We start from the raw sequence: 12399 nt of genomic DNA, 5'->3' as shown, positions 1-12399 counted from the left end.
TCTTCGATGCACTTGTTTTTAACGAAGCAAGAGGGACGGAGAGAGAGAGAGAGAGAGAGACCAGCTTGACGGCTAACCCGAATCATGGCGAAAAAAGGGGATTGTGTTTATAGTTGTCGCATGTGCGCCCGGAGGATGAACGAACGTCCGAGGGCTCTTGTAAGCTATAAATAATTAATTTTCTTGTTCTTCCCGAAAGATAGGTACGCTAAAATAGGAACGAGGAAAAAGAAACGATAAAATCTAGTAGACTAGTGCAGCAGCAGGCGGGATGCGAACCAGTGTTGAAAGGGTTAAGTTTTATGGATGGAAACATCGTTTTTTTGTCTTTGTTTGTTGGGGGGAGAAATGCTCTATCAATGAGTAGTAACTAGCTTCGGGTTGGACAATGATGTGGAAGTTTGTTCGTAGTCATTTGGCGTTATTTATTGCTTGTTCAGCAGATCTCTATTTACTAGGTGTCGAGTTCAAATTAATTAGTCAATTGATTCTGATTGTTATGATGTTTTTTTTCATTCATAATGTTAAAGGGATCAAGATTTTTCCGCGAATGATTCATTTGAAAATCTTTAAATTTGAAAATTTAGAAAAAATAGGAAAAAACATCGGTGGTTTTTTCAGCAAAATCTGTAAATATGGTAACTCTGGAACCGAGAATCATTGGATTGCGAAGTACGTCCGTTAATAGACTGAACCACAGAAGCACATTCTTGGCTTGGCAGGTAAAAATTGCACATATAAATTCAGCCGGTTGCCACCAGTACTAATTACAGTCAAAAGCAGTGAAATTGTTTCCAAAATTGAAATCATTCTTGTAAAATCCAGTCATTTAATAATCATAAAACTAGCTGACTTGTAAAATACATACAACATTTTTGATGTAATTTTCCAAGCCCGTTTTTATATACTGTGCAAATTTACATGCTTTCGTGATCGTTTGCGTTGTAACAGATCGGCTGAAAAGTTCGTATCGTTTCTATGAGAGGGCGCCACTAGAATTAAATCCATACCATTTTCAGTTAGTACCAACCTTCAAAAGATACGTGTATAAATTTGACAGCTGTCTGATTATTAGTTTGTGAGATATTGCATTTTGAGTGAAGCTACTTTTGTTATTGTGAAAAAAATGGAAAAAAAGGAATTTCGTGTGTTGATGAAACACTACTTTTTGATGAAAAAAAGTGCCGCCGATACCAAAAAATGGCTTGATGAGTGCTATCCAGACTCTGCACCGGGCGAAGCAACAATTCGTAAGTGGTTTGCAAAATTTCGTACTGGTCATATGAGCACCGAAGACGATGAACGCAGTGGACGTCCAAAAGAGGCTGTTACCGATGAAAACGTGAAAAAAAACCCACAAAATGATTTTCAATGACCGTAAAGAGAAGTTGATTGAGATAGCTGACACCCTAAAGATATCAAAGGAACGTGTTGGACATATTATTCACGAATATTTTGATATGAGAAAGCTTTGTGCAAAATGGGTGCCGCGTGAGCTCACAATCGATCAAAAACAACAACGAATTGATGATTCTGAGCAGTGTTTGGAGCTGTTATATCGAAATAAAACCGATTTTTTTCGTCGATATATAACAATGGACGAAACATGGCTCCATCACTTCACTCCGGAGTCCAATCGACAGTCAGCTGAGTGGACTGCACGCAATGAACCGAACCCAAAGCGTGGAAAGACTCAACAATCGGCCGGTAAGGTTATGGCGTCTGTATTTTGGGATTCGCATGGTATAATTTTCATCGACTACCTTGAAAAGCGTTACTAGAGCGTTTGAAGGATGAAATTTAAAAAAAACGGCCACATTTGAAGAAGAAAAAAGTTTTGTTTCATCAAGACAATGCACCGTGTCACAAGTCGATGAAAACCATGCTGGAATTGAACGAATTGGGCTTCGAATTGCTCCCTCATCCACCGTATTCTCCAGATTTGGCCCCCAGTGACTTTTTCCTGTTCTCAGACCTCAAGAAAATGCTCGCTGGTAAAAAATTTAGAAGCAATGAAGAGGTAATCGCTGAAACTGAGGCCTATTTTGAGGCAAAGGACAAATCGTACTACAAAAATGGTATCGAAAAGTTGGAAGATCGCTATAATCGCTGTATCGCCTCTGATGGCCATTATGTTGAATAATAAAAACGAATTTTGGGAAAAAAATGTGTGTTTCTATTAAACGATACGAACTTTTCAGCCGAACTGTTAAGTCACTGAAGCCTGTGAATGTGTGCATATAATTTCTCACAAAGCCAAACGTGACTAGGAGAACAGCAAATCTCAAAGCTAATCTGGAAAATTCCCTCACTTCTTGAATCTGTGCAGTAACTCACGAGCCTGGAAAAGACACACTGCTACAAAAGATAAAGCTTGCTTCAGATAGAATTGGAACAAAGACAATAGCCTGAATTTCATTTATTTATTAGTGAATTAGTAAATGTAGCCTTTTCTTTATACTTTTAAGAAAAATTACGGTCGTCACGGTTTCCAAGGAATTCTCGAATTTTTCCTGTAACACGGCTCATTAGGCGGCGCAAACCTTCTTCGTCCATCGTTTTAGCTACCTTATTCCACCAGGTCGTCTGATCTGATTGATGTCTTTGACAACCTTTCGCTTTGCCTTGAGTCTCCTCTTCATAATTGCCCAGTATTTCTCAATAGGGCGGAAGAACTGGGGCAGTTGGGTGGGTTAAGGTTTTTCCGGAACAAACTGGACCCCTTTCTCTGCATACCATTCTTGAACGACTTTGCTCTAATGGCAGCTTGCCAAATCTGGCCAAAACATTACGGGATGGTCGTGGGATCTAATGAACGGCAAAATTCGTTTTTGGAGACACTCTTTTTGGTGTAGTTCCGATGTCGTTGTCTTATTTGTAATGAAAACTTTCGTTTTTTTGCCACAGTTGCAAATGCCCTGCCAAATCATAAATTTTCTTGCAAATTTGTCGGCAAAAACAAATTTAAATTTGGCTAGAACATCCCACCGAGCCGTTGCCAAGTAAAATTTTTGACCTGGGATTTGCCCGAAGTCAGCCTTGACATAGGTTTCATCGTCCATCAGAAGACACCCGTCGAACTTGGTCAGCACCTGGTCATATAGTTTCCGAGCACAAATTTTGACCCTACCATTCTGTTTTATGGTCCGATTCGGCTGTTTGCTAGCTCGATACGACTTGAGTCGAGTTCTCCTTACGGTACTATGGACAGCACCGAATTTTCTGGCTAAATCACGGTCCGACAGATTAGAACTCCTCTTAATCGTCTTCAAAATCTTACCACGCAGTTTGCGGTCGACAGTTCCATTTCCACGACGATTGACTTGAGGCTTCCGAATCGTCGTCAATGTTTCCTTATACCGTTTGATAACGCGCCATACGGTATTTCTGGGCAATTTCAGCTGTTTAGCTAGCCTAGATGCAGACCACAATGGATTTTCCAAACAACTGTGCACAATTGTTTCCCTTCTTTCTAGTTGACTAGTTTTGCAGTGCACGGGGTGTACATGAGGACGAAACGTTGAAATTTTGAATCAAATTCTTTTGACGTCTAGAAATTGATAAGATTATACAGATAAAAATAGGATTCGTATGTAAATAACGTTTAAATTTTGTATGCTTTTTCATTTCATTCAAAAAATAAGTACGGTTGTGTAATGTCAGAGACATAACTGGATGTCGTGAATACGAATAAAACTGACACGATTTCTTCGCACTCTCGAATTCGAATTGATAGTTGATCGATTGTGTGAATTGCGAAACTTTCCCCCTTTCCACTACTAAAATTTTCAACGATTTTTGACATCGATTATCTCATTTCGGATTTGCATATTTCATTGAAAGAAACTATCAAGGTGCAGTATAGGAATCATTTCTGCCTTTTAGAAGGACCAAATTGTGGAATTCTCTACGATATTTAGCACAATTCGGAACACTTTTCTCGAACGATTTTCGCACAGCGAAAAGTGCACGAACCAAATTAAATTATTTTGGATTTTCACTAAACTGATGATTTCTACCTTCGATTTCAAAGAAGTAATCTTAATAGTTCTTTAGATAACATTTAGAGCCATTAGAACGGTTGATTTTATTTAATGTTGTCCACTTTTCGTTTCTTGTTTTCTTTCTCTCCAATGCAAACCTCCAGCAGCTGATGCAATCGTTCTTGCTTGAATTGAAACTAGCTTTGCGTACAAACCGCAACACATCCGCTCGCAGTGCCAAATGATGCGAAACTGGTTTAATGCGTCTTCTCGCCTTGACGACCGGAAGACAAATGAGAATTACGACCTGCGCTCTCGAATGCCGCTGTTTGAATGCGTCTTCTCGTCCTGACGTCTGCTGTCATCCAACGCACAAGAAGAAATGATCGATTTTCGACCACTGTTCCCCTTTTAATACGTTCAGTTGAAGATATGTGCCTGACTACCTCAAAATCGTCGTCCTTGCGCGAAAAATCCAAGCAAAAGTAAAGAGTTTTCCGCGTGGTTTTAAAATTTTAAGAAAACTTAATTTTTGAATTGTTTGTAATTATTTCACACTGTTGAAAATATTATCCTAAATTCCTGATCATATTTTTGATGAAATGGTGAAAGAATTATGTTGCTGCGATTAATACAAGTCGAGATATTCACGATTAAGTTCTGCCCATTCTTCCATATGGCTAATTTTGAAAAGGCGCCCCATAGTAAAGTAAGTCGTATTCACGACAAAAAAACAAAGCGATTTGTGAGATTTCTCATGTGCAAATTCACTAAGTTTGCAAGTTTGGATTCTAAAAGTTTTTTTCCCTTTGGATTTAATGTGTTTTGCTATCGAATCAAGCTACATTCGTTGAACACTTTGTTTTCTAGTGGAAAATGAAGAACATTTTATTCGGTCACTCGTGATTCAATTAAAATCTGTAAGAAATTCAGTCAAAATCTGGTGGGAACAAAATATCGTTTCGTTTTGATGTTCATTTCAAATAAATGTAGTATGATTTCCACAGTTTTTCAACTTATTTTATGAGCTAAGTGAAATTTTTATAAGTTTCATGTGTTTTAGAAAAAATCGTGAAAATTTACGATGCACATAAAAGGAGCGTCGTAATTCACTTAAATTTACGACTCAAAGCATGTAAAGATCTTGAACTTCACAGTTAATATAGCTGAAGTTTACCTGATACAGTAACAAACATTATTTTTACATGTTATTAGATGTAATATTTTCGCATTATCCAAGAGAATACGGCATGCTTGATTTTACGTCATGTGTAATTTTCAATTTTTTTTTCCAAGAAAAGATATGCTTGATTCTAACATGCAAATTTTCATCAGTGTGTGACAGCTAAAATAAAATGGTTTCGTTTATCAAAGCAGGCCACGTCTCGTTGGCATTATCTAATCAGTGATAATTCATGGCGCAATTCACAGTGTTAGGAAAACGGTCATTGATGCAAAACGCAGAGGAGAGTTTTCTTCGCTGTCGTTGAGCGGAAATTCTGAAGAAATAAGCTGCCCTTACACGAGACTTGTCAATACTTTTGATCGTGTAGTGGAAACTTCATTGGATTGACGAAAATATTGTCAAAAAATCAATACTTTCTCTCCAGAGAGGAAACAGTTAAATATGTACAATGACCTTTTCTCTCAATGTTACAATATTCAGTTGCAATATTTAAACCTCCAAACGCTTGATTTTTTCGAAAAACGCGGACTCAAGTTACCAAGCCGATTGGATTGACGGTATTGACAATAATATTGTCACGTGTAAGGGCCGCTATAAACCAAATAAACTGCTGTTCTATTCTTGAAGTGTCCTCAAGCAGTGGCAGAGAAAACTGCTTCCGAGTTGTTCAACAATGTCTGTTTCCGTAAGATTGTAAATTGAACCTTAGGCAAACATCGAATTGAATTGTAATGATTTGAGCGTGGAATGGTTAAAAAAAACAGAAAAAATCCTTTTTATCTGAAACCCATCTATTAAAATCCGAAACTGACAATTGATGTTGTGTGATATCTTGTAAAAAAAATTGCATACAACTTTTGTAGACCCGTTCCCGTTCATTGATGACAGATGGATGACTGCTGAGTAGAGTTTATCGCGCACAATACATCGTAGGAGGCGAGGTAAACCATTTGTTCGGAATTTTCCCCGTGAGTGTAAACGAATGTCAACAAACCGAGATTTTGCGTTTTGTTATTTCAATCCCCAAACAGAAACCGGAATTATTTAACGGTGCTTCCGAGGATACGTGTTAAATGCTCCGCATAAAACCAACCTTCCGTTGATCTGTGTGGTGCGGTTCAACGTTCGAAACGGTGTCGGTTGCAAGCAAAAACCAAAAAAAAAAAGAAAAACAGTTTACCATCTTCAAATGCCAGTAACAAAAAACGCACAGGCAGTCGACGAGAGTAAATTTTCGAAATCGGAACCTGTCAACCTGTCGGAGAGCTCGTTTAAGTTCACGAACGTTTCCGCCCAAAATTTGATTTCGGTTCGGAGAAGGGCCCCTACCGACTTCCCTGACTGAAGAAGAAGAAGAAGAAGAAGAAGAAGAAGGCAAAGGAAGAACCATCCGATAATTGTTGGCACTTGATATTAACAACACGTTAAACATTTCATAAAACAATAAAACGGTGTCCGTTGGAAGAGCAGAAAGAGGGGGCAGGAAACCGGTCGTGTAGGAGTGCAGATCCTTGACCGAAGAATGCCACCTTTAAGTAGAGGCAGCTTCCTGACTAAAATACCTGACGATGGCTTCGGACTCCCGCGGCGGTACCAAGATGCTCGAGTTAATACCGGAGGGTGAAGTGAGAAATAGGAAAAAAAAGATGCTATTTATTTTTACTACCCCCGAAATTTTTGTTCCACTCTCTGTGTCAAGGAGGATGATTGCTAAGTAAATGATCCCGGAGGGCAGCCGGGGGAGGGGTACAGGAAAAGGTAATATTAGCATTAGTCCTTCTCGGGGAGGAAAAATATGCACGGGTAGAAAACGAACGGAGACGAACAGGTGAAAAGCACTTGAGCGGATCTTGTGAAGAACTGTGGATGATAATGGTGTAAAATTTGAAACAGAATGCGAAGAAATTTACTGTGAAAGGGAGGAAGTTCAAGAGGAACAATAAAACATCTTAAGAGGGGATTTTGCTGCTTGCAAGGCAGTGGCAAGAAAGGATGACACTTGTTACCGTGATTCATATGCAAATTTTTATTCTGAGGTTACCGGTCGGTCGGTGCCTGTACCTGCCAGTTGGCGAGGGTGAGAACAAATCGCAGCACCTTTAGCTGACCAGAAAATGAAATCCGATTGATGCGATCAAGTGATTAGTGATTTTGTGTGTGTGGAGTAGAAAGAGCTGAAGCTTGAGTCAAGTTGGTTCCTCGAAAATCTAAAGAAATTCACGTTCGAGCACAATGGAACACGTGTTCGCCGCCAGCAGACCGACCGAAAGGCGGAAGAAAAATGCCACCGAACTGACGGAAAATGTACATATCGGCCGCCGCAAATAGTAAATAACAGTTAACGTGTTGCTGCAGCGAACGCCACACTATGCCATTATTATTATTATTATTAGTATTATGTCGATGTCGATGGTACACCGGGGCAACGGTTGAGACGCGGCCGAAACGACAGCAACGACACAGTTAACTCACAGCGCGAAGAAGACGTATACCGACACGAATGCTGCACCCGAGTGCCTACTGCCGGAGCGGGTGCAAATCAGAATGCAGTTTCTGCTGCCATAACCGGCTCCGGCTCGACAAGAAGTGCAAAATTCTTACCGATCCGCGGTTTTGCTTTGTTTCGATTTTTTTTCTCTCTCTCTTACTGCAGCAAGTAACGGCCCTTTCACGGCACATCAGACTCTAGTAATCGCAGTAAGCGCTGCATGTTGCAACACAACTCATTTTTCCACGGTGATCTGTCAAACGTTGTCATCAATGACAGTGAATGATCACAACCGTCGAGTATAGAGTGCAAAATCATCACCAGCGGAAGGTAGAAGAAGTTGCAAAAGTGTTTGAAAGAATAAGGCAATCGGCTCACAAGATGAGTATCGTCAAAAAAAATCCCACCGCACCAAATAAGTGGGATTTCGATGAGCACATGTGTGTGTGTGTGTGGTTTTTCCGGCAATCAAATTACTTCCCGGGATGCCCTGCTGCTTCAAGCGTCAAACGACGTCGCGGTCCTGAGCGAACATCGGCACATCGCGGTTTTGGCAGACAGCGACTGCGGGTTTTCTTTTCCTGGTCGCCTTCTTACCGGGCAAAAGTGAAATGAGAATTGTGTGTTTGTAAGTGCTACCGTCGGGGCTACCGCCGCTTGTCTGAATGCGCAAGTAAAGTTGTGAGTTGCACATATGCAAATCGGTGAACCAAAACCAAACCAGCCAGCAGCCGGGCAGTGTGGAAGGAAATAAATGGATGGCCAAGAAGGCGCGCACATATAAATGGTGTATGTACACAACGGCACCGAGGCAATGATTTATACCGTTTCCGACTGACGGTGTCGGCGCGTGTAGTTGTCCGGAAATGTGGCATGTCGGAAGAAGGAAAAATGGCCGCATCTTAACTTCGATTTAACCAGTCCAGTCGGGCACCGCTCGGCCTACTGTTGTTGTTTTTTTTTATTTTTTGACAAGCATGTGTTCGTTCGCTTGCTTTCGTCTGGTATTCAATCATTTCGACTCCATTGTTTCCTATGACAGTTTCATTCCGGGGCCGTCGTCAGAAAATAGGATCTCCAATCGCACTCGCGGCTCATTTGCTACGCGCTGGTTGAATGAATACGGGTTGCGTGAAGGAAACATGGAAATTAATACTGAATTAAGGTTGTTCTTATCCCGGAGATCCGACCCTATTATCGGCCGGCGGGCACTTTGTCTCGATGATCTCGAAGCACAGGAAGAGTTGATCGGAGGAGAAACCCACAGCCTCGGTCTCGGATGTGGAGTGAGAAAAATATCTCATCAATCATAATTTATTATTCAAATTTATGTAGATTCTGGACAAAAAAAAACGCTGCTGGAAGGAATGCTGGGAGAACAAACCGCGGGTGGTGGGTATTGTTGTGAATGTGTGTATGTCGTTCATCACTGATGAGAACGGGAACTGCTGTTTTTTTTCTCTGAATTTTCCTGGCGCGCGGTTCTCCCACTGACAATGCAAGGAAAAACGCCGGCGCGGAGGCGGGGTTGTATTTAGGAAACAAAGATCACGTGGCAGCTCTAGATTGTGTTTCGACCTCTCATGCGGGAGATAGGTTTCCGTAGAAAAATTGAGAAATGATGGATTATGAAACTGCGGCTGAAAACCGCGCGGTGTCAAAGTGAACTTACCTTACGAGTTGGGAACGATTCACTGTGCTTGTGTTGTAATCCTGTAGTGACTGGCTAACACACCGGCTACTAGATTGGATGTTTTACTGTTCGTGTGCAAACTGTCAAATGGTGATTATGTTCGTCTGCTCAAATGTCATTGTTGTGCATATATCACGAAAACCTTCACAAGGCTAACAGTCTCTGTTTTATGTATCTTCTCTCACGGAAACTGGGATTATCTCGATCAGCCGCCGAAACGCGGACATTCACGGGTCTTCCTGTACGCGATAAATCACTTACTGCTCTCCCCTATTCTTCTACTCTACTAAAATGTAAATATTTACACAAGTTTTTTTTCCGGCTTCGCACTTGCTGCTGCTATCTGCCGGTTCAAAGTCGAGGAAAAACAGCGTGAAAAGAGTTATGTTATCGACTGTTGAACTGGCTCTCATTCGCTCGTTGTTTGTTGCCCAGAGCACCAGCTGCCGCCACTAGAAGAAACACATGCCACACGCGTAAATTTTGTGCGAAGCTGGTTTTTCGACTAAACACCAACACGCGTAATTACCCGGTTCGTCTTCCGCCTTCTCGGTAGCAAAACACCTGAACTTCCGTGCTTGATAAAAACACACTCAAAAAAAAACGGGTAAACTATGATGGCGAAATTCTTCACCTCGTGCGTTTGTCTCACTGTCTCTTCTTCGCTTCGTGTTGAGCTTGTTCCGCCCCACCTACGGGTTGTTGTCACTGATGATACTGCTCTTTGTTCGCGAATTCTACGATCATTATTGGACCAACCGTTTGGATCCCTAAAATCTCATCAATTCACGGTGTCTTCCTAGGTATTGGTCGATTGAACTTCGCTTTCCGGTCTCCGGACCGACGACGGTGCTTTGCTCAATTCCGGCTTCTCACACAATCTCAAACCGGTTCTGGTTAGAAAATATTACTCGAGATGATTTCTTTTTTGTTGTTGTTGTTGTTGTTGCTGTGGGATGATATTCACCGTTCCCGCAAAACAGAGAGTCACCAATGATGATACGAAACAATGCAAATAAAATGTCGAACTTGGTCTCTACTACAAAATTCACTGATTCTGTTCTTATCAAACAAAGGTTTGATCAATTTCACTTCACTTTTTTTCTTCTTTGCCAAAAAGTTTCAGTAAACCGGTACGAACACTTTGCATGGATCTTTGCCTCGAGAAAGAAACCAATAACTGCTAGTTGAACAATGTAACGATGTTTTGTTGAAATTCTAGCCCGAATCAATGTAGGCGTTGGAAACGGAGAAGCAAATTTTGCCGTCGTACGTCGACGACACACCAGCGACTACTGAACCGAAGTTGTTTGCGAAGACCGGATCGTAGTGCAGCAAGGCGTTGTTGTTGGTAGAGCACTACGCGCGCGACAAGTGGAAAACGTGCCTCTAAACTCAACGCGGACTCAACAAGAAGTGCGGTGTTGTAAACTTGGATGTTTTGTTGGCTCTCCTGCCTGACATGCTACCGGCCATCACCAATCAGGCAACCCTCACATCGCTTCCCACTCTCTTTTTTTTTCTCTCTCTCTCTCTATACGACCGCAACAGGCCACGACGAACGATCATCGACGAAACGAAATCCGGCATTTCGCTCACTCTCTTTCTTTCTCTCCATCTATGTGAGCGGGCCTCGCTCTCGTTCACGTAATGCACACTCTCCGCCGTACGCCAGCTACATCACAGTAGGCACTTGAGTTTGCTGCTTGCTCTCCGCCTGGTTGCTTCGCATCTCATCCGGCGGCAGTGGTATCGTGAAGCAAGTGTAAATGAAGAAAAGTGGTGATAAATTTCCGGGGAATGAAAGAAAGTTCTCACACCGACACCGACCGTCTGGTAGGGTGGCTACCAACACCACACATACCCGATCGTGGTGGCGCTGGTTGAGGCCGATCGAGCCGCGAAGATGCGGGCACAATAGGGTTGGTTATTTCAGTAGTGATTTAATGGGTAGGACGTTTCCGAATCAAATTAATTAATTTGACAAAAACAAATTCGACATCAGAATAAACCGGCTGTTAATTTCATTTACATTTTGTGATTATTACAAGTCGTTTTTTTCAGAATTTCGAAAACAAAAATACTTACTGTCTGAATAATCGCCGACTTCGCTGAATTCGAATCCGGAACTAGTAAATTCAACTTTTATTTATCGAATTTTGGCACGTTTATTTTAATTTTTAGTTTTTTTTTCACCCTTTCCGATTATTCACGGCAGGATATGTATGATTGCTATACACCACAGTATGATCACAACGACCAATACACTTGCCAGGGGTAAAAGAAATCGACGAATCGGTTCGGCGTGATTCATGATTCTGAAACTGTCAAACTGGCCTTAACATGTTGTTTTTTGTCTTCTGTGTCGATTATCAAGCCGTTTTCTTGTTTACACTTAATGATACCCGGAATTTCGTACCGAAAAATTATTATCATTAGCTCCGATTTCAATCAAAAAGTTCGAAAAAAATTGTTATAATTTTCCCACAATAATTGAAAGTGAAAGAAAATAAAGGAACAAACACTTGCTGTTAAGACCTAATGAAAAATTTATTGAGAAGTGTTCATTTTATTTTAGTTTCACTATATTCTAACTAAATCTAGCAATATAAATATATTTATATGTTAAAATATTACATTAGAATGAATAAACTTAGATTTCAAATTAACAAACAATAAAGAAGAACAAGATGAGACCAGTGGTTTCATTCACACCGAAATATATGATCTACAATGGAGGTAAACAAAGTTAGTCTCCGTCACAAAATGATGATTCAAAGCTAATACCTGTGAATATGCAGTCTTGGTTAGTTTTTCCTGACAATTCTGGGCCTCGGTGGTAATCCGAACGATTTCAATCGCCCTTATTCTGAATAACGACGTATTGATTTTTCGATCGGATGTGGTTCGATCGAATCATAGCTACCTTTGATTTTGCTAGCGTTATGGAGAATACAAATGAAATACGAGGGGAAAAACGATACGACGTTATTCAGAATAAGGGCGAATATTTTCTGCCGTCCGTTCTACTTGTGTCATGCACATCTTA

General features: G+C 40.9%; 1 protein-coding gene across 2 annotated transcripts in view; it reads right to left on the bottom strand.

The window, feature by feature from the left end:
* Positions 1-10734, bottom strand: part of LOC131431794 (ets DNA-binding protein pokkuri) — a 65548-nt gene extending 54814 nt beyond the window's left edge. The window contains exons 1-2 of one of the 2 annotated variants that reach the window (XM_058597684.1): positions 9880-10734; positions 9330-9802 (exon numbers count right to left, since the gene is read on the bottom strand). The gene's annotated coding sequence lies outside the window, so the exon portion shown is untranslated. Of the gene's footprint in view, positions 1-9329 lie in introns of both variants that reach the window. The other variant, XM_058597683.1, reaches the window with a different exon arrangement.
* Positions 10735-12399: the final 1665 nt, after the last annotated feature.

Source organism: Malaya genurostris, chromosome 2 (assembly GCF_030247185.1).
Source record: "Malaya genurostris strain Urasoe2022 chromosome 2, Malgen_1.1, whole genome shotgun sequence".
Classification (NCBI taxonomy): Eukaryota; Metazoa; Arthropoda; class Insecta; order Diptera; family Culicidae; genus Malaya; species Malaya genurostris.
This window is presented reverse-complemented; position numbering and strand designations above follow the sequence as displayed.